Source organism: Capra hircus, chromosome 4 (genome assembly GCF_001704415.2).
Source record: "Capra hircus breed San Clemente chromosome 4, ASM170441v1, whole genome shotgun sequence".
In the NCBI taxonomy this organism is placed as follows: Eukaryota; Metazoa; Chordata; class Mammalia; order Artiodactyla; family Bovidae; genus Capra; species Capra hircus.
In genome coordinates, this window is record NC_030811.1 from 119,102,814 (window position 1) to 119,125,814 (window position 23,001).

Here is a 23,001-nt window from a genome sequence, read left to right on the forward strand (position 1 = left end):
CTCATCAAGAGACTCTTTAGTTCCTTCACTTCCTGCCACTACTGTAGTATCATCTGCATATCTGAAGTCATTGATATTTCTCTTGGCGATCTTCATTCCAGCTTGTGATTCATCCAGCCGGGCATTTTGCATGATGTACTCTGCAGATGGTGATGGTAGCCATGAAGTTAAAAGACGCTTACTCCTTGGAAGAAAACTTATGACCAACCTAGATAGTATATTCAAAAGCAGAGACATTACTTTGCTGACTAAGGTCTGTCTAGTCAAGGATACGGTTTTTCCAGTAGTCATGTATGGATGTGAGAGTTGGACTGTGAAGAAGGCAAAGTGCCGAAGAATTGATGCTTTCGAACTGTGGTGTTGGAGAAGACTCCTGAGAGTCCCTTGGACTGCAAGGAGATCCAACCAGTCCATTCTAAAGGAGATCAGCCCTGAGATTTCTTTGGAAGGAATAATGCTAAAGCTGAAACTCCAGTACTTTGGCTACCTCATGCGAAGAGTTGACTCATTGGAAAAGACTCTGATGCTGGGAGGAATTGGGGGTAGGAGGAAAAGGGGACGACAGAGGAAGAGATGGCTGGATGGCATCACTGACTTGATGGACGTGAGTCTGAGTGAACTCCAGGAGCTGGTGATGGACAGGGATGCCTATGTGCTGCGATTCATGGGGTCTCAAAGAGTCGGACACGACTGAGCGACTGAACTGAACTGACTCTGCATATAAGCTAAATAAACAGGGTCCCAAAGTACAGTGGTAAACATTTTACGACGTTGTTGGCAACCCACTCCAGTACTCTTGCCTGGAAAATTTCATGGATGGAGGAGCCTGGTGGGCTGCAGTCCATGGAGCTGCAAAGAGTCGGACACGACTGAGTGACTTCCTAACCCAATAAAGAAAATAAAAGTCACATAGATTATAAGGGAAGGTAGAAAACTGTCTATATTTACATATAGTATGATTTTCTACAGAGGAAACTCAAAGAATCTGCAAAAAGTTTCCTAAAACGAATAATTTTGTAAAAGTCCATAGGATACAAAGTGAATATATAAAATAATCCCTTTTAGATAAACTAACAATGAATAAAATGATGCAATATTGTAAACTGTGGTATCATCTAAAATTAGTAAATAAAATACCTCAGAATAAATCTAAGAAAACGTGAATGGATGCTACAATCAGCCATACACTTAAATTTATTTGAATGGTAAGTGTTATGTTTATGTATATTTACAACAATAAAAAGTACACATAAAAATAAAAATTACCATAGTTATTGAAGCTCGACATAATAAGGATGGCAATCCACCCTAAGTGGATATTTAGGTTAAAAGAAATTCCTATGAAGTTCTCAGAATGATGTTTTGTACATATAGAGAAGATTTTTCTAAAACTTACAAGAAAAGAAAAAGGAACAGTAGCTAAAATAATTTTTGGAAAAAAGTTTGGAAAAATAATTCTACTGAATTTCAAGGCTTACTCTGCATTAATAACTGCACAAGCAAGGTTCTGTGGTATTCATAGAGGGGTAAATACTAGATCAATGCAAAATATTAAAGAACACAGAAATAAAAACACACAAATACACCCACATGATTTTTGAGACAGGAACAAAGGCATTTCAATGGAAGGAGGAGAGACTTTCAACAGTGGTGCTGGACCAGTCAGACATTCATGGGCGAATAATGACCCTGCCCTGAACCTCACAACTTATATGAAAATTAACTCAAATGAATCACATACTTAACTTAAAAACTTAATCCTAAAAAATTTGCAACCAAATATCTGTTAGGATATAGATAGGTCTGATAAGGAACTCATATACATAAAGCAAAATGGCTGTGCATGCATGGTCAGTTGCATACGACTCTTTGCAACCCCATGGATTGTAACCTGCCCCATTCATCTGTCCATGGGATTTTCCACGCAAGAATAGTGGAGTAGCTTGTCATTCCCTCTTCCAGGGGATCTTCCCAACCCAGGGATCAAACCAACATCTATTATGTCTCCTGCATTGTCAGGTGGGTTCTTTACCACTAGCACCACCTGGGAAGTCTATATACACACAATTTCTTACAACAGCATGCAAATGTACAAGTCTTTCAAAATAAAATTTAAGCAATTTTATATATTCAACCAGACAGCTTTTCTCTTTTTCTTTCTTTTTTTTTTTTTTACCTTTTAAAGGCATTATGATGTTCTTTATTTCCTTACATCCCCCCATACTCAGAATCTTATGAATGCATTACTGACATCAACCAGTGCTGATCCAATGATAAATTTCTTAGTTGGTGAAATATGTTTATTTTCTTTATTTAGTGCTTCAGCAGCTATACTACTAATAAATAATTTTGAAACATATATTTTTATAAATACAACTTGTATAAAGCTAAGTAAATTTTTAAGAAGTTTGTCTTTGTATAGAATGGATCTAAGTAAACTATTTTGCAATATGAGCTCATTAAACAGTGTGACATTATTTTTTCCCACAGTCATTTAGCATATGACTTTCAGCTCTTCAATTCTCTATGTCTCCAATAATAATTCAACTCTGTATTAGAAACTAAACTGAACAGTTTACCATATGTTAATAAAAAGATAACAATAATTATAGAATTAAGGATGGATAACTGTGTAATTACCTTTAAATTGTTTACACCAAAGAAAGATAAAGATGTCATATTCATTGGAGAAGTAGAAATAATGGCTGTCTCTTATTATCTTATAAGTCGTATAAATGCTTATAGTGGCTTTTCAAATTAATAGAGTAACATAAAATACTGTCAAGTCTTCACTGCAGTAAAACTAAGGATTAAAAATAATGTTGATTTAGAGGAATTCTCTATGTTAATGTTTGCTGGGTTTGAACTCAGTGCAAACTACCTGGTTAAGATGGTATCTAAGGTCTTGGCTTATCACTTTCCAAATTCCTACTAAAACATTCTAAAATTTGGGGGGAGGAGATGAAAGACCCTAACAGCAAACAAAGCAGCAGATAATCTATAAGCCCCCCTTATATGCATGGCACATTCAGCTTAAATCATATCAACAACTGGTGCTGGCAAAGTCACCACCACTCGGAAGTACACACAATGAACACTTGCTTTTTCACTGCTCCTTTTATCAGCATCCTACCTCTAAGTTCAGAAAGCAGGGTGTGTTCCATTCAGAACACAGAAAACCAGAAAATAAGATAAATACATTTTTGTTGCAAACTACTCACTCTTAAAATATTTTTCTACTCCCTTCATATTCAAAATTACAAATCCTCCTACAACAAGGACAGGAGAAGTATGTTTCCAAAAAGCAATACTTAGTTGAGGAATCTTGGATGGAGAGGAATGGTAATTGAATTTGTTGAAACTGGCTCTCTGGAAATGCCTTCAATTTTTTCAAGACTGCTAAGGGTGGACATGGTGATGTCTCAGGCCTTCAACTCCATCAGGATTTAGCAGAGGTATTAGTCACTGGCAACCCATCCCAGTTGGAAAATCCCACAGACAGAGGAGACTGGCAGGCTCCAGTCCATGGGGTTGCAAGAATCAGACACGACTTAGTGACTAAACCATCACCACCACCATTAGTCACTGGAAACTGGTCCTCCCCTAATCTCTATGTCAGAAAGATAAACACTGAATATCAAAGCAGAAGTTCCCTCTCATCTATTTGAAGAATCTTTTAAGATAACAAAAAGACTGAAAAACAATTATGGAAATATCCACATAAACAAACAAACAAAAAAATGGTAAACAAACACAAAATCATATAATAGATTTCATCAGTATTGACTGAAAAAAAAAGGGGGGGAGCACTAGTTTCAAAGCTAGATCATGGGAAGCTAGATCATGTGAGGAATATTTGTACAGCAGGATGCAGTTAGGATAAAGGCGACAATATTGACCAGTCTAAGGTTTACACTGCTCTGGTTAATATTGTCACATTTTTACATATGCTTCCCAGGTGACTCAGACGGTAAAGAATCAGCATGCAATGTGGGAGAATGGGGTTCAATCCCTGGGTTCGATCCCTGGGTTAGGAAGATACCCTGGACGAGGGCCTGGCAACCCACTCCAGTATTCTTGCCTGGAAAATCCCCATGGACAGAAGAGCCTGGAGGCGGGGGCTACAGTCTGTGGGGTGACTCAGAGTTGGACACAACTGAGTGAGCAACTAAGGACATAGCACAAGGTTTACACAGGAAAGATAATGTGAAAGGCATTCACAGAGCTCATCCACACTGGTTACATGCAAGAAAGCAGGAGCAAAGAAAGTAAAAATTTTAGGAATGAAAATTGAGGTGGAGTAAAAGACAAACTGAAGACATTGAAAGGTTTCCAAGTAAAAATTAAGTTTAAGAACTATAATGAAAAAAGATAAATCTGATTCAGAACAGCTGAAAACCAGAGTATAGTTTTAAAATACCATCAGTACACAATAGCACACAATGAAGGGAAATTCCAATCAAAATCTCAATATAATTTCAAAATCTAAAAATCACTCTAAAACTTACAAAAAAAAAACTACAAGGAAAAATTCTGAAAAAAAAATTGCTCCATATTTTTAACATATTGCATCATGGTATATTTGGCACCTCTTGACATTTAGTGAAAAGAGATATAGATATTTATCATGAAAGAAGACACCCTAGTCCAATAAGGCATATCTCAAATTTGGTATAACTTTAGATGTATTAAAGAAGTTATGCATACTTTCATGAGGTCATAAAATATGATAACCTCAGAAAGTAATAGCAATTCATATATTTTGATTACTGTCAATTATTTAAAGTATAAATGCTTTTGTGATAAACACATATTTCCTTCTTCCACATTATTCTTTTTTCACCTCAATCTGAGTATTTGATTCAAGGACAGAAAGACTAAGGAAATATTTTACAGAGTCAAAAAGCAACATTGTTTCTTACTGTGATTTAGGAGGGTAACCCTTACAAATGGGAAAAACTGCATCAGGGAGGAAGACAGAGATATAGAGAAGGGCAATTTAATCCCTACTACAGGGATTTCTTTGGAGGGAATGATGCTAAAGCTGAAACTCCAGTACTTTGGTCATCTCATGTGAAGAGTTGAGTCACTGGAAAAGACTCTGATGCTGGGAAGGATTGGGAACAGGAGAAGGGGACAACAGAGGATGAGATAGCTGGATGGCATCACTGACTCGATGGATGTGAGTCTGAGTGAACTCCAGGAGTTGGTGATGGACAGGGAGGCCTGGCGTGCTTCGATTCTTGGGGTCACAAAGAGTAGGACACTACTGAGTGAATGAACTGAACTGAACTGAACAGGGAGAATTGAAGACTACATGGATAACGCCCCAGTAGAAGATAAATAAATAATTAAAGAAAGACACAGACACACCAAATGCAGTAATATACAACTATTTGGAAAAAAAATGGGGTGATCTTTTTGATTAGTTTATTTTTAAAAGTATATACAACTATTTTGTTTAGCCTCACTGATTATTTCTTGGGCTTCCCAATTGGCTCAGTGTTAAAGAATCCTCCTCCCTATGCAGGAGCCATAGGAGATATGAATTCATTTCCCTGGAGTAGGAAATATCAACCCACTCTGGTATTCTTGCCAAGATAATCCCATGGACAGAGGAGCCTGATGGGCTATAGTCCAAGGGGTTGCAAAGAGTCAGACACGACTGAGCACCCACAATTATTTTTCATGGCTTACTATATTTTTATTTACCTATTCCTTTAACTTCACAAGTTTTAAATATATCTAAAACAAGATCACCTAACTTAAAATATTACCATAAATGACCCATAAATGACTCTTCAAGTCAAGAACTATAATTTAGCAGCACATTAAAAATCCACGTTGTGCATATACTTTGACAATCATAGCTCTTTCATTTCCTTAAGACAATCATTATCATAAATTCTTTAGAAGTTGTTTTTTGGAACTTAATCATTTTTATGTTCATACCTATACACTGTAGTTTAAAGTTCTGTTTATAAACTCAGAACTGGGAATATTCAGGATATTCCGATGTATCTGGCCCTTTCCACTCAACATGATGTCTTAAATTTCAGTGTTTCACAGACAGAAATATTTTATTCACTTGCATTTCCTAATAGAATTTTTGTATGAATATACCATAGTTTCTTCATGCATTACACATTGATGGATATTTTGGTCATTTCCTGGTTTAGTACTTTAAATACAAATCTACCAAAAAATTTAAGTACACATATTTTGGGGCACACATACACGTATTTCTGTTGTGTATATATATACAAAAGACAATAAATATCAATATGTGAAATATATGACTCTTACTTTAAAAGGTATAAGTTCATTCCCAAAATAATTGCATCCATAGAAATGCCCACCAGCACATAGTACTTCAATCTTTTTAATAGTGAATATTCTGTACACTGTGCAGAGGCAGCTATTTCATTTTAGTTTTAGTTTGTTTTCCTCTGGTTATAATGATTCTGAGCATCTATTTTATAACTGAACTTTCTATTTATATCATGAAAATGTTTTAATCTCTTTTTCCTACATTGCTATGTATCTTTTTATCTTACTGATTTGTAGATGATTCTTCATAGACCGTATGATCTCATTGTCAGAATATACATTTTCACCACTTTTGTCACTTGTTTTTACTATTTTAAAGTTGTATTTTGATAAACAGAAGTTCAATTTTAATGTATTAGAATGCATCACTTTTCTCACTGTTTAAATATTTTTTATCTTATTGAAAAAATTCTTGAGAAGAGGAGTGAAGGGAAGAAGGATTGAGACTTTGGAATGAGCACTAGTATACATAGAATGGATAAACAAAAATGTCCTACTGAATAGTACAGGGAACTGTATTAAATATCATGTGATAAAACATAATGGAAAAGACTATATAACTGAATAAATTTATTGTACATCAAAAATTAGCACAACATTGTATATTAACTATATTTCAACTAAATATTTTAAAAATGAAATTATATTCTGCTCCCCAAACCATGTAGATATAATCTTATACTATCCTCCAAAATTTTTATTGTGCTACTTTTCATAGTAATAACCATAAATCATCTAAAATTCACTTTATTTATGGTGTAAAGAATGGGCCGTTTCATTTTATGCTATACTATTGCAAATGAGCTAGCACCAATGATTGTCTTCTCCTTAATATTCTTCTGTAACATCTTTATCATAAACCAAGTTTAAATATATTGGAAAATATAATCTTGGAAAAATAGCAGTTTTGTCTTAATTAATGTAGCTTTTTAATTAAAACTTTAATTTTGATACAGTTGAGCATTCGCTTGCAGTTATGAAAAGAATGAAGCTACCATATCCCTTATTTTACCCAGTTACATCTGAAGTAACAACTTTCAAAACTATATTACAGAATCACAATCAGGAAACTTACATTGATAAATTGAAGATGATATTTCCATTACCACAGGGATTCCTGCTCTTGTCTGTCTCAGCCACACATACCTTCCCTTCTCCACCGCATTTCTACCACCCAGTGAGTACTAATGTTCTCCATTTCTACATCATATTTCAAGAGTGTCATATAAATGTGATAACTCAATATATGCTCTTTGGGGATTGCCTTTTTTCCCTCAATATATTTTTCCAGAACTTCATTAAGGCATGTATAAGTGAGGTATTCCTTTTTATTGCTAGGTAGTATTCCATGGTATGTCTTCCCTGGAGACTCAGGAGTAAAGGATCCACCAGCCAATGCAGGAGGCACTTCCAATCCCTGGGAAGACCCTCTGAAGAAAGAAATGGCAATCCATTTCAGTATTCTTGCCTGGGAAATCCCATAGACAGAAGAGACTGGTGGGCTGTATAGTCCATGGAGTCACAGAAGAATTGGACACAATTGAGCAACAAAACAACAAGAGTTCCATGATATGATGCATAACAGCTCCTTTGATCATTCAGCTTTTGAGGGAATTCTGAAGCCTCCAGTTTTAAAGCATCATTTTAAAAAAAATTATTAAGTGAATATCCTTGTATAGGCTTTTATGTAAGTAATAATTTTTATTTCTCTGAAATAAATATCCAAATATTCAACTGTTTGGTCATGTAGTAGTTGAATGTTTAATTGCAAAGAAACTTCCAAACTTTTCCAGAATGTGTGTTCAATTTCACAGTTTCACTAGCAATGCATGAGTGATCTGGTATTTTTAATATGGTCATCATTATTGATGCTATTTTTTTAATTATAGATTTCTTTTTATTGTTGATTTTTTTATTTTAAAAACAAACTATATTTGATATTTCCATAAGCTCCCTTACTCCAGATTCTGCCAAAAGCCTCCAAAGATTACCTTTTATTTTGTTGGTTTTTTAAAATATAAATTTATTTATTTTAATTGGAGGTTAATTACTTTACAATATTGTATTTGATTTGCCATACATCAACATGATTCTCCCACAGGTATGCACGTGTTCCCCATCCTGAACCCTCTTCTCTCCTCCCTCACTGTACTATCCCTCTGGGTCATCCCAGCGCATCAGCCCCAAGCATCCAGTATCATGCATTGAACCTGGACTGGCAATTCGCTTCATATATAATATTAAACATGTTTCAATGCCATTCTCCCAAATCATCACACCCTTTCCCTCTCCCACAGAGTCCAAAGCCCGTTCTATACATCTGTGTCTCTTTTGCTGTCTCGCATGCAGGGTTATCATTACCATCTTTCTAAATTCCATATATATGCATTAGTATACTGTATTGGTGTTTTTCTTTTGGTTTACTTCACTCTGTATAATAGGCTCCAGTTTCATCCACCTCATTAGAACTGATTCAAATGAATTCTTTTTAATGACTGATTAATACTCCATTGTATATATATACCACAGCTTTCTTATCCATTCATCTGCTGATGGACATCTAGGTTGCTTCCATGTCCTGGCTATTATAAACAGTGCTGCGATGAACATTGGGGTACATGTGTCTCTTTCAGTTTTGGTTTCCTCTGTGTGTGTGCCCAGCAGTGGAATTGCCGGGTCATAATTGTTGATTTTTGAGTGATCTTAATATATCCTAGATGTTATTTCTTTGTCAGAAAAGTGGTTTGAAAATATTTTCTGTCAGTTTGTGACTTGTATTTTTATCCTATTAATGGTATTTTAATTTAATCACGCCTGATCTATCCTTTCTTTCCTTTTAGGGACCATAATTTTAGTGCCAGGTCTGTAAGCTCTTTTTCCTAGCTCTAGATCCTGAAGATTTTTCTCTAATTTTTCTTTTTTTTTTTTTTCAGTGAAAGCTTACAAATTCAGTTTTGTGTGTAGGTCCATGATTCTCCAGAGAAATGCAGTCAGTAGAATATGGATATATAAATAAGGACATATTTTGATACAATGGCTGGATAGTCCAAAATCTGTATGGTGGCTGAACACCTTGGAGACTCAGGAAAGAGCTGACATTGCAATTCAAGTCTTAAGGCACCTGCTGCAGAATCCCCCCTTTCTCAGAGGGTGTCAGTCTTTTATTCAATTTAGATCTTTAACTGATTAAATGCAACTGGCTTACATTATAGAAATGAGTCTGCTTTACTCAACTTCTACCAATGTAACTTGTCATATCCAGAATATTTGGTAAAATATTTGAGCACCATGGTCCTGTCAAGTTGACACATAAAATTAAACATCACAGAACTGTGTCATTTTGGGATAATTTCTGTATAGAGTATGGGTTAGATATCATGATTTTTTTCTTTCCCCTGTGGTTATCCAATTAGTCCAGCAGCATTTGGTGAAAAGGCTATCTTTCATCCCTTCAACTATTTTTTGTTTGTTTGCTTTTTACCTTTGTACAAAACCAACTGGGCATTTTATGTGTGTCTTCTGGGTTCTTTTTTATACCCTATTGATCTTAGCATCTCTGCAATTATACAGAGTTTTAACCAGTGAAGCTATATGATAAGTGATGAAATCAAGTAGAATGATCCTCTATTGGTATTAAAAAAAAAAAATAACTGATTCCAGCTACTTTGCTTTCTATATAAATCATAGAATAATCCTCTACTTATGTTTAAAAAAGAAAAAAAAAACTTTAATAAAGGTTGCAATAAACTGCAACCATAGTCTTTTATACGTTGATTCTTCAAATCTATGATCATAGTATGACTCTCCATTTATTAAGGGCTTTTATTTTTTCATCTACTTTTTATAACTTTCTCCATGCCTAACCTTTATATGCTTTGTTATTGTCTTTCACATTCTGTGGAATGGTTTTAAGTTGTATTGTGATTCTAATTTTTGTTTTTATATCTTAAAATTAGTATACAGAAATATGGTTGATTATTGAGTGTTTTTTTTTTTTAATATTCTGAACTCTTTGCACACGTGTATTAGTTCTAGGATTTTTTACTTGAGATGTTGTTATAGGCTGAAATGTGACTTTCTCTCAATTCATATTTTGACGTCCTAACTCCAGGTGCCTCAGAATGTGACAGTAGTTAAAGACAGAGCCGTTAAAGTGGGGAGATTAAGGTAAAAATGTGGTCATTAGAATGTGCCCTAATTCTATGTTACCAATGTCCTTGTAAGAAGAGATGAGAACACAGGTACACACAGAGTTGGGTTATTTGAGCAAATAGCCATTAATAAGACAAGGTAAGAGGCCTTAGAAGAAAGTCATCCTGCTTGAACATCTAGCCTCCAGAATCATGAGAAAATAAATGTTTGGTGTTTTAGCCACCTAGTCTGTGGTATTTTGTTATAGAAGTAGAAGTAAACTAATTCAGATGTTTTAGAATTTTCTACATACACAATCATGCATTTGCAAATTGAAAGAAAAGCAGTGACATTTTTTCTATCCTGCTTTTTAATCTGTCACTTATTTCTTAATCTTGCCTTTATGAAGTGGCTGAAAGTTCTAGCATTATCTTGAAGATACTGTTGTGAGTGGACAGCTCTATCTCACTCCCAATCTTACAGGGAAAACATTTAATCTTCTACTGCTTCTTCTTCTTCTTTTTTTTTTTTTTAAGAAATATTTTATATGCAGCTTGATGATCTTCTATAAAGTTTTCTATATCTGAGATTTCTGTCACTAACTTTCATTTTGTTGGATTCTAAAGGTGTCTTTTATTTTTTTCTGCCTGCCTCTCCCTCTAAAATAGGCTAATATTCCACAAGAGTGATTGGTTTCTCAAATGCTTGGTAAGGAATTCACAAAGTTCTCCTAGTAAGAATTATAGTTGCCTTCACTTTTCTTTCCCTCTGTACAGGTAACAACTAATGAGAATAAAATTTTTGTAAATAATTATTACAGCACATATTAAAGTCAATTAACATGCCTCTTACTCCAAAGATGGTAACACTTGACTGAAATTTTTCAATTTAATAGAGAGTAGTTTGGTAGATTTCTGGCTTTCGAGGAATTTCTTATAGTGTATTTTTGCTATTATTCATTGTGAGAAAAACAGTGTCATTCTGAGAAAGCTAAAAGAAGCTATACCATAGAATAAATGAAATGACCTCTCTCTACTAGAATATACCAACCTGCTTTTCCCTATGGCAGTGATGCAACTGAATAGTCAACTGTGTTTTTCTTGAATAGTCAACTGTGCTTTTCAACTAAAGGCTTATTCCAATATGGTTTGTGATACTGGATTAGAAAATGTCCCTGACTTATTCTGGTGCTTCTGATTGTGGGTCATAAACATTTGCTCAAATACAGAATTGTTGATAACTTGCTTTCTGTTATGCTTGTACATGTGTGAAAAATACAAGAAAGAATGGCAAAAAAATAAACGTGAGGCTCTGAGGGATTTTTTTTTTCCTCTTTCTAATATTTCTGCTAATGTTGTAATATCAATTTGATTTAAAAAAATATATATCTACTGCCAAACAAGTAAGTTCTAGTTCATATATTGTTTATTCAACAGAGTCCAACAAAGAAATATGTAAACAAATAGTATATGCCCAGTACTCTGTAGGCTGCTGGATATACAGTAATGAGTAAAATAAAAATAGTCTCTTTCTTTATGGAGCTTAGTTCTGGTGTAGGGGGCAGTCAAAACACTGTAAGTAATCAAACAGTGTAAAAAAAAATACAAATTTGGGTAAGTGCTATTTCTTTAAAATCAAGTTTACTGAAATAATAGACACAAGATAAAATTCACACTTTTTACACATTTGATTCTATGACTTTTGACAAATTCGTAGCTATACAACGACTCCCATATGGTACTGTAGTACTATAGCACTATTTTAAGTGATAATTCATTTTCACTGCTTGGTTTGCTTGCATACATTTCTCTAATAAGTTACTACATTTATCATAATTTCTTCTAGGCCTTTTCTAGTTGTTGTAGTTTTATGGCAGATAACTTCATTCTATGTTTGGAGAAGATGCACTTGGAAATATCAGCGCTGACATGCCAATTCAAGAGGAGATTTAAAAGACCCTGCTATTGGCCACATAAGAATTCATGCAGTCAGGTAGTAACTACTTTGTTTTTGAGATCATCTCTGAATTGAATAAAGGGAGGAATAATTTATGTCTTTCTAACACTTATACCTAGTATACTATGTCATATAGTGTTTGCACATTAAATTAAATGCATATAATCAGAGTATTCTCTGACTAGAAATGTAGCTTTAATCTCATCAATATGATCCACTGGATGGCCTATAGTTCTGAATCATTTGCTTAAATTTAGATTGACTCTCATGGGTGCTTTTGAAACAAGTTATATAAGTTTTGTTAAATCCAAGCTACAAATTTAGTGACTATTTGTGAGTCTAGTACTAAAAGTTCTTAACCAAGTAGGTAATTCTGTTTTGTATATTCTGTTTTGTGTAGTATCAAGGAATGAGGACTTTGTTAAGAAGGGTAAAACCTGGTTTTATATAGTCTCAGTAATTATAACTCATTCTTCTTTATAGGGATTGACTTTAATACTTGGAATAAATTCTTCTTATCTAAGAAGAAAACTAGTATGTAAGAATAAGGAAAAAAAAAGTCTTTACCTGTTTACAGTTGAAATCTAGATATGAACTTCTTGGATTCCAACATTGTGCTTTTTCTGCTTTAGAATCTAAGTTCATGCTGGGTGAATTCCAGTCAATAACTTACAGTCTTGCCCTTAAGTTAAGATTGATTTTATGTGTTTTGTCTTAATAGTTCTGGATGCTATTCCATATATATATATATATATATATATATATATATATATATATATATAATATTTCTCATATATACCAAAACCACTCTCACTTTAAAAAATATTATTTATTTGGCTAAGATCATGATATCTTGTCCCATCACTTCATGGCAAATAGATGGGGAAACAATGGAAACAGTGACAGACTTTATTTACTTGGGCTCCAAAATCACTGTGGATAGTGACTGCAGCCATGAAAATAAAAGACACTTATTCCTTAGAAGAAAAGTAATGACAGCCTAGACAGCATATTAAAATAACAGAGACATCATTTTGCCTACAAAATTCCATATAATTAAAGCTATGTTTTTTCCAGTAATCATGTATGGATGTAAGAGAGCTCTGGACAATAAAAAAGGCTGAGCACCAAAGAACTGATTCCTTTGAAGTGTGATGCTAAAGACTCTTGAGAATCCCTTGGATAGCAAGGGTATTAAACTAGTCAATCCTAAAGGAAATTGACCTTGAATATTCACTGGAACAACTGATGCTGAAGCTGAAGCTCCAATACTTTGGTCACCGGACAGGAAGAGCTGACTCAGTAGAAAAGACCCTGATGCTAGGAAAGATTGAAGGCAGGAGAAGGGGACAACAGAGGATGAAATGGTTGGATGGCATCACTGTCTTAGTGGCCATGAGTTTGATCAAACTTAGGAGGATAGTGAAGGAAAGGGAAATCTGGCTTGCTGTAGCCCATGGAGTCATAAAGTTTTGGACGGGACTGAGCAACTCAACAAAAACAGCCAGGACTTGCTTGCATTATAGGGGAGCTTGTTACCTGACCAGGAATCAAACCCAGACCCCTGCATTGGGAGTGCAGTCTTGGCCCCTGAACCACAGAGGAAGTCACCACTTTCACTTTTTTATCTTGTCTTTTACTGTTAACTGTAATATTAATGGTAGCTTTCTGTTTGTTTTTAAATGTTGCATATGAAGTTTATGAAATTCTACTCCATTTCTGTGTTGAGAGTTTTTATAATTTTTACATTTTGTCAAATGATTTTCCTGCAACATTTTATTAATTGATGTGACTTTTAATCTCATTAATATGTTGGATTAATCTCATTTATTATTATTAATATGTTGGATTAATCTCATTTATTAATTGATGTGATTTTTAATCTCATTAATATGTTGGATTAATATGTTGGATTTTTAATCTCAATATGTTGGATGCTCCCTTCCCTGGTGGCTCAGAGGTTAAAGCATTTGCCTGCGAGGCGGGAGACCCGGGTTCAATCCTTGGGTCAGGAAGATCCCCTGGAGAAGGAAATGGCAACCCATTCCAGTATTCTTGACTGGAAAATACCATGGACGGAGGAGCCTGGTAGGTTACAGTCCAGAAAGAGTCGGACACGACTGAACGATTTCTCTTCTCTCCATCTCTAATATGTTGGATTAGACCCACTTACTTTCAAACGGCTAATCAGTCTCATATCCTTGAAGAAAAAGACATTGATCAGTGTATATAATTGTTTTAAGTAGTGTTGGATTTGATTTGTTAAGTTCCCGAATAATATTGGTCATTGGTTTTCTTTTCTGGGATAAAATAATAATAATAATTTAAGCAAAAAAAAAAAATGAAGTGGGACTGTTCCTATACATTTGAAAATTTTGTGTTAAACTGGCATTAATTCTTCTTTAAATGTTTAAATTCTTCAATGAGATAATCTTAGCCTAGCTATATCTTCTTTGGGACATTTTAATTACAAATGTAATTCTTTAATGTTTATAGAAATAGGCACATTGTCTCTTCTAACATAAATGTGTTTTGGTACTTTGTTCTCATGAAATTGATCCATATACTCTAAAATTTTAAAGTTGATCATAAAGTTGTTTGCATATTAACTTTATTAAGACTACAGGATTTATGGTGATTTCCCTTATTTCATTCCAAAGAAATCTTGATGATTTTTTCCTATCTCTTAATCTTTATTACTGTTGCTAAAGATTTATGGGTTGCATTTTTTCTAGTTTATCTAGGAAATTTGAATGATCTGTTTTTCACATTTCCTCTTTTCTAATGTAAGCATTCTGTGAGATAATTTTTCCTCCCAATACTGCTTTAGCTACATCTGACATATTTTATATTGCATTTTGTTTTTACATTCACTTTTATGTGTTTTTCAATATCCTCTCTAACTTCCTCTTTCATGAATGGCTGTTTAGAAGCATATTTCTTAATCTCCAAGATTCTGAAGATTTTCTTACTTTTCTGTTATTGATTTTTAATTTGATTCTATTTTGGTGAGAAAGCATACCCTGCATGACTGTGAGTAGTGTACATTTGTTAAGTGTTAGTACATTTGAGAGTTGAGTGTTAGTAATTTGGAGTATTTTGCATTTCTTTTAAGATAAGTAATTATTGCTTCCTGAAATACTATTATGACAATTGCTTCAGAGTCTACCTCAGTTTATCCCAGCATTTAAAATCTACCTCAGTTCATCCCAGCATTTAAAATATCTCTGTGGTGACATCTGTTAATTGTCTTTTCCTCACTTTTTCATTTTTTTAATAGTTTTGGTATGATAAGTAATTTTTAATTGTATCCTAGACATTCAGGTTATCTTATAAGAATCTGGAATCTCTGTTTAGATGTAGTATGTGGGCCATGTGTATGTGTGAGCATATGAGTTTCTCTCTGGGCCCCACAAACAGAACCTCAAAGATAGAACATTGACTTGTTTCCATCTGTTCTCCTCCAACTGAGATGGTAAGACCAGTACTTTTCTGTATTCCAGTGTCACAAGGGAGGATAAATCATAGGAAGTACTCAACTGATTTGTTGCTCTAATGTGATACCAGAAGCTTAGCTACTCTTTGTACCCTTCTGACTCCCCAAAAGGATAAGTGCTCCCTCCCACCACATCAACCTCATTAATGTAGGTTGGAAGTTGGGCACATCTTCATTTTGGGCCCTGCTCCCAAGAAGGAAACTTGGAAGCTGAATGTTGATTATCTCACCATTGTCCACTTCATTATGTTTGATTGATACCAGATTGGGTTAGGTTCTTAGCTTCCTTTTTGGACTTGCTAAACTCAAGAGTTGAAGGAGAAGACAGAGAAATAGGACCCATTACTTTGTCTTGCCTTCTTCAGTCACTGTTGTAGCAGGAGGTAGACATGCAGCTTCATGGAGTCTCAGTGACATGAAGGCTAGAATTAGGTGGGATATTGGAGTGTTTACTAGTCCTGACTTGAAGCACATTGTTCAGTGTTGCTGATGCCATGTATGCTGAGGCTGTTACCCATAAGAACGGGATGGCATGCAGTAGGCAGGGAGGGGTGTAGGGAATCCTCATGGCAATGAGAGTGAGCTTGCTCTTCCTGAGGCGAGTCTCATTGTAGCTAATTGGAGCTGGAAGTCCAGCTTGAGATTGGACTATGCTAGTACTTTCCTTCTTAGATCATCAGAGAACCATCTACTTCCTTCACATTTAGGTGGAAAATCAGCTTCTTGCTAAGCCCACCAGTGTTGTCCCAGGAAGACAACTGGTGCACTTCCTATTTCCACTGTGTAGGGGTTAGAAGATCAGCTCTCTACTGACACCACCTGAAGGACAGAGCACCACTGCCTGCTTCCTTCAGGATTTCAGGATGGGGTGGAATGGCAGGTGGTGAGTTGGTGTGTAGGGAAAGCAAATTAGCCAAGATGACACAGTCAAGCTCTCTTAACCCACTGCCTCTCGCTCTTGCCTCGTGTTTTGTAAATAATGATTGTATAACAGCTGAGAGCACTCATGTGCATCATGAGGCACCTGCTTGGTCGCAGGCTACCATGTATGGTACACCTGTGTGAGCTCCACCCAGAAAAGTGGCAGCATTACTGCTGCATCATGGCTGTGGCCATCGGGTCAGACAAGAGAGGAGAGAATATAATGTGTTTGCATACAGCTGCTGTGCCAGCTGAGAGAGAATGTTGTTATGGCTGTGCCAGCCAGGAGAGAGGTTGTGTTGGTTAGATTATGGTATGGTTGCTGCTACAGCTGCTGCACCAGCCAGGAGAGAATAAACAGGTCTGCAGTTCCTATGGCTCCTCAAGTCTTCTTCCAGCCTTTTAGTTTGTGCCTTACCTACCCTGGATTCAGCGAACTGTGTGAACAGCAAGAGAACTGGCACTGTAGACAGGATCAGTGAAACATGGTGCTAAATCAGTTTCCCACAAAGTTTCTCTGAAACCTTTGAGAGGGGTAGTTCTTCCATTGGTGACTGAATAAAAGATGGCTGGCATTGCTGTAAAAATTTTGTCATTAGGCCATTCTTTTCCTCACCCTTTGGTTCAATGATCAGGCTTCTTTTTAGTCTTCTAGTCTGTTCCTGTTGGAGAGTCCAGGACAGAAGCCTCTGGAGAAACTTCTCAGGATATATTAGAGGAACAGGAACCTAAATCTTCAAGATCCAAGATCCCTAGAAAGCTCTCCTTCTTTCCAAGATCCAGAGACTTCTATGTTTATTGTGTTACCTCCAGGGCCCTTTAGCAGTATGGGAGAACCTAAGAAAAATGGAATGATTATATCTCGGCAGAACTAGAAGTCTCAAATGTAGTGTTTGAAATTATTTTGGTATATTGCAGCTACTTCTCCTGCATTTTTGTCTTTTCAACAGAGTTTGTCTATTTCTTTCCCTTTTTGATTTTTCCATGTAAGCTTCAAAGTTAGCTAGCCAAATTTTTGAAAACATATTCATTTGGAATTTCAATTATTTGTCACTAATCTGAGATTAATGTGGAGAGAATTAACTTTAGTTTCCTAATCCATGCAAATATAATGTTTTCTATATATTGCCTTTTTTAGTATATGTCAACACTTTATTGTAGCTTATTGCATAAAGACCTTTTACATATTATATCTATTTCAAAGTATTTAATTTGTTGCTATTATAAATAACTTCTTTAAAAAGCATTAATTCTTTGTTACTCATTTATAGAATTACAATTGACTGATACTCCATGTAACAAAATTGGTATAATTTTTACTCATTCTAATAATTCATTTTAATAGTTTATTTTTGGATGTTATTGATTCACAGTTACATCATCCACCGATAGTGACAATTTTGTATTATCCTTTTTGCTGTTCTTTATTGCTTTATTGTATTATTCAGACATCCAAAACAATTCTGACTAGAAGTGCTCATAATATTTACCCTGAATTTTTTCCCCCAGTTTAAAGAGAAGACATTTAATATTTCCTCTTTACCTTTAAAGAATACTCTTTTGTTTAACATAAACAGTATTGTCTTATTTTTATTTATAAGCTAAAGTGTTATACCAGTAATACTGTCTTCGTGTTCATATATCTAAAAACATACTTCTGTCTTTCAAAAATATGAAAGTATCCTGGAATTATAATTCAGCATTGCAAAATGTTTCTGCTTTCTGTATATGCTGCTCTAATTTGTTATAGCATTATTTGTTATTTTTTACATGAAAAGACTGTAAATGTGATTCTCCTTAAATGTACTTAAGCTTCATGAGTTTTTATCATGATATTTAGAAATGTCATGGATGTATGTTATTATGGTTGTTTTGTTTCAAACACTGTGTCCATAAGTTAGTTTATCTTCTTGAATCAACATACCAAGTCTTTATTCAACTAGGTGAAATTTATTTCAGCTGATCAATATTTTCCCATATTCCCTTCTTTGTTACCAAAACCTTATTTACTCAATATTGGATCATTTTAACTTAGTCTTTATTTTTTAAATATTATTTCTTAATTCTCTTGTGTTTTTCCTCTTTCAACCTGAGAAAATAATAAAAGTTGGCCTCATAGCACTTTTTGTCTTTTTCGTCTATGTGAATAATTTCAGAAATAAGCATTTACTATGACTTTTTTATTTTTTTAACTAAGGATTCTAGAGACTCATCACATGTCTGGCGATTATTTTTCCCTTAAGAGGTCTTGTTTCATCTGTTTGGTTGATTCATCATACATTTTATCAACTCTTGGTAATATTTTTTCAAATATCTTCTCAAATCCCTTAACATTGTAAAAGGCTGCCAGAATCCTCAGTCTCAGCTGATAGCATGCTGCTCTCTGGATTCTGTAAACTGAAGTTGCAGCACGTACCTCTGCAGCTTGACAAGTTGTCCATGCATCTATATCCTAATCAGAGCCATGTGGCCAAAACCAAGACTTCTCCATGTTTCTGGATAAAAAAGACCTAAAGGCAGGGGAAGGCGGTAGGGATTGGGCAGGAAATTTGTCTTCTGTGTGATGATATAGAAGGCTGATCTTGCTTCTGCTTATCACATCTCCTCAAAAATCTCATGTTGGGTACTTTAAAGGGTTTTCTTTCATATTACTCAGTTCAGACATTAAAAAAAAATAAAAAGATAAATTTATGCTGTAAGTGGCAATTATCAGTCATTTCTGATTTTGTTCCCCCTCATATGAAGAGCAGCTAACAACTATTCAAGAATTAGTCATCACTGAGAGAAGGCAATGGCAACCCAGTCTAGTACTGTTGCCTGGAAAATCCCATGGATGGAGGAGCCTGGTGGGTTGCAGTCCATGGGGTCGCTAAGAGTCGGACACAACTGAAGGACTTCACTTTCATTTTTCACTTTCCTGCATTGGAGAAAGAAATGGCAACCCACTCCAAGGTTCTTGCCTGGAGAATCCCAGGGACGAGGAGCCTGGTGGGCTGCTGTCTATGGGGTCGCACAGAGTCGGACCAGACTGAAGCGACTGAGCAGCAGCAGCAGCAGAGAGAATCTTAAAGAAAGAAGGATGAGGCAAAAGCAATACATGCACCACAGAGACAAAAATGGACACATTAGAAAGTCAGAGAATCTGTTACATATTGGTTCCATTTCCCCTTCTCCAGGACAGCACGGAGATCCAACCAGTTCATTCTGAAGGAGATCAACCCTGGGATTTCTTTGGAAGGAATGATGCTAAAGCTGAAACTCCAGTACTTTGGCTACCTCATGCGATGAGTTGACTCATTGGAAAAGACTCTGATGCTGGGAGGAATTGGGGGCAGAAGGAGAAGGGGACGACCGAGGATGAGATGGCTGGATGGCATCACTGATTCAATGGACGTGAATCTGAGTGAACTCGGAGTTGGTGATGGACAGGGAGGCCTGGGGTGCTGTGATTCATGGGGTCACAAAGAGTCGGAAATGACTGAGTGACTGAAATGAACTGAACTGAACTGAACTGAGAACAGCATAGAACCATGCAGAAAGGTTGCCCCTGAACCCCCAGTTGGAAAAGAGACCCCAGGGAAGCAGCACACCAGCTTTGTGGATCACTCTACATAAGCCCCTATTTCTGATCTTGCACTGCAAGAATTGCAGGGGACTCTGCAAGGCTCAGCTACTAGGAATCTGACTGTGACAGAGAAGCAGTGAGGGGCTTTCTAAAGTAACATAGTAATCTCAACACACTGATTTCACACGTGCAGTACCCAAGTAATAATCCCAACCAGAAGCTTTGTCATCAGCAGAGCCAAGTAAGGAGTGGATTCTGATCATGGAGCTAGGTGGGGTACAGATCTGCTTTGCTGGGCCCTCAAGTAATTATGCTGGCCCTAAAGACCAGTTAGCCTACACCTAGGCAAGCAGCTGAATCATAGCCCCATCTGCTCTAGAGAATGCCTCCCAGACCCATCTGAGCAAAGCTGACAACAATTCCTGGTTGAGTGTGGACCCAGAGATGCTTGAGCCAAGAAATGGGCTTGTTTAGCCATTCAGTCATGTTCAACTCTTTGTAACACCTTGAACTTTAGCCCACCAGACTCCTCTGTTCATGGGATTTTTTCCAGACAAAAATACTGAAGTGGGTTGCCATTTCCTCCTTTAGGGGATCTTCTTGACTCAAGGATTAAACCTGTATCACCTGCATTCCAGGCAGATTCTTTACTCATTGAGTCATTGGGGGAGCCAAGAGAAGGGCCAAAAGAGTCAGTAGTTTTCAGAGCAAAGCAAGCAACCCTATTTGGCCAAGGAAGCTGGGATGCAAGTCAGCTCATATTAAGACAAGAAGGCCTTACCAGCTTTAGAGCTGCTTCTGCTGTTGCTGGGTAGGGACTCTAATTCAAAGTCCACACTCATCACTGAATATTGCCTTCAACCAATCTGATAAAAGAACCTTACCAGAGTACATGGATTTTGTTTGTCCCAACAGCCCTTCATACAGTGACATTTGAAGGGTTAATAGGGTAGCAGAGATGTGCCTGCAAATGGGTCTCTCTGCTCAGGCTGAGCGTCCTTGCATACGAGGCATTCTGCCAAAGAGTCTGGACACAGCCTTGAGTTTAATGGTCCCTTGCAAACGAGGGAGCATTCCCTTCTTGAGATAAGGAGATGAGGGCTTTGGGCAGACTCTTCAGTAGACAGAGATTTCACTCCCCTTTGCTATACGATAACATGTATGCACCTGCACTGTACTGAAAAGGCTTATTCTTACAATCTGGAATTCTGCCTAAGGATGGCTTTATAATAATAAATGGCAATTAGTTTGTCCAGTTGTTCCTCTGGCCAGAGTGGTGTCCTGTCTGTCTTTTGTATGTCTTGTATGTTCTGTGTCATTTCACTTGTAGTAACCAACAGACATTTGAACACATAGCACAACCCATGTCTCCTCCATCTTCAGAACATAAGCAGTGGCTTCACCTAACCAGATAACTGAGTAGACACTTAGGCCTCATCTGGGCCTCCAAATAATAAGCCATACAGACTGTAGGTCATATCCTACAGTCCAATTAGCGAACGATTCATTCACACCCTGTCTCCTACTGAATACAGCAGCCAGTCTATGAACACTTACACAAAGATTCAGAATAATTTTTTAAAGGAGTTTAGTGAGTTACAAGAAAGACAGACAGACAAAAAATTAAATTAAGAAAACAACATAAGGACAAAATAAGCTTGATAACAAAACAGCAACACCACCACCAATAAATACAGGATCCCTAAAGGTTAAAAAATAAAATAATGGAACTAAAGAATTGAAAAGAGAGCTCCAAAAGTAGAGCCTACCATAAAGAAAAAGAGACAGAATGTTGGAAATTGCCTATTCAGAAGAGGGAAAATGGGGGAAAAAATGGAAAACAAGAAAGCTAATGGAAATTGCAAGACACAAGGAAGGGAAATGATGTTCACCTTATGGAAATTCCAAATGGGGAAAAAGATAAAGGACAGAAAATAGTTTTAAAGTCATAATGGTTGAACTCTTCCTGAATATGGGGACACGAATGGACCTCTAAAAGTATGAGGGCTAAAGAACTCAAATAGATTGAACCTAAACAATGCTACATTGAGACATATTATAATTATCAAACTTCAAGACAAAGAATTTTGAGAACAGCAAAATAAAAGAATTTACAAGTTTTTGTTGTTTTTCATTTGCTAACTAGTGTTTGAGTCTTTGAGACTCCATGGACTGCAACCTGTCAGGCTTCCCTATCCTTCATAGTCTCCTGGATTTGCTCAAGCTCATACACATTGAATCAGTGATGTCATCCAACCATCTCATGTGCCACTCCCTTCTCCTGCCCTCAATCTTTCCCAGCATCAGGGTTTTTTTCAGTTAGTTGGCTCATTAAATCAGGCGGCCAAAGTATTGGAACTTCAAATTCAGCACCAGTCCTTCCAATGAATATTCTTTATTGATTTCCTTTAGGATTGACTGGTTTAATCTCCTTGATGTAAAAGGGTCAATCAAGAGCCTTCTCCAGCACTACAATTCAAAAGAATCAGTTATTCAGTGCTCAGTCTTCTTTATCATTCAACTCTCACATCTGTACATGACTACTGGAAAACGAAAACAAAAACATAGCTTTGACTATATGGATCTTTGTCAGCATGTGATA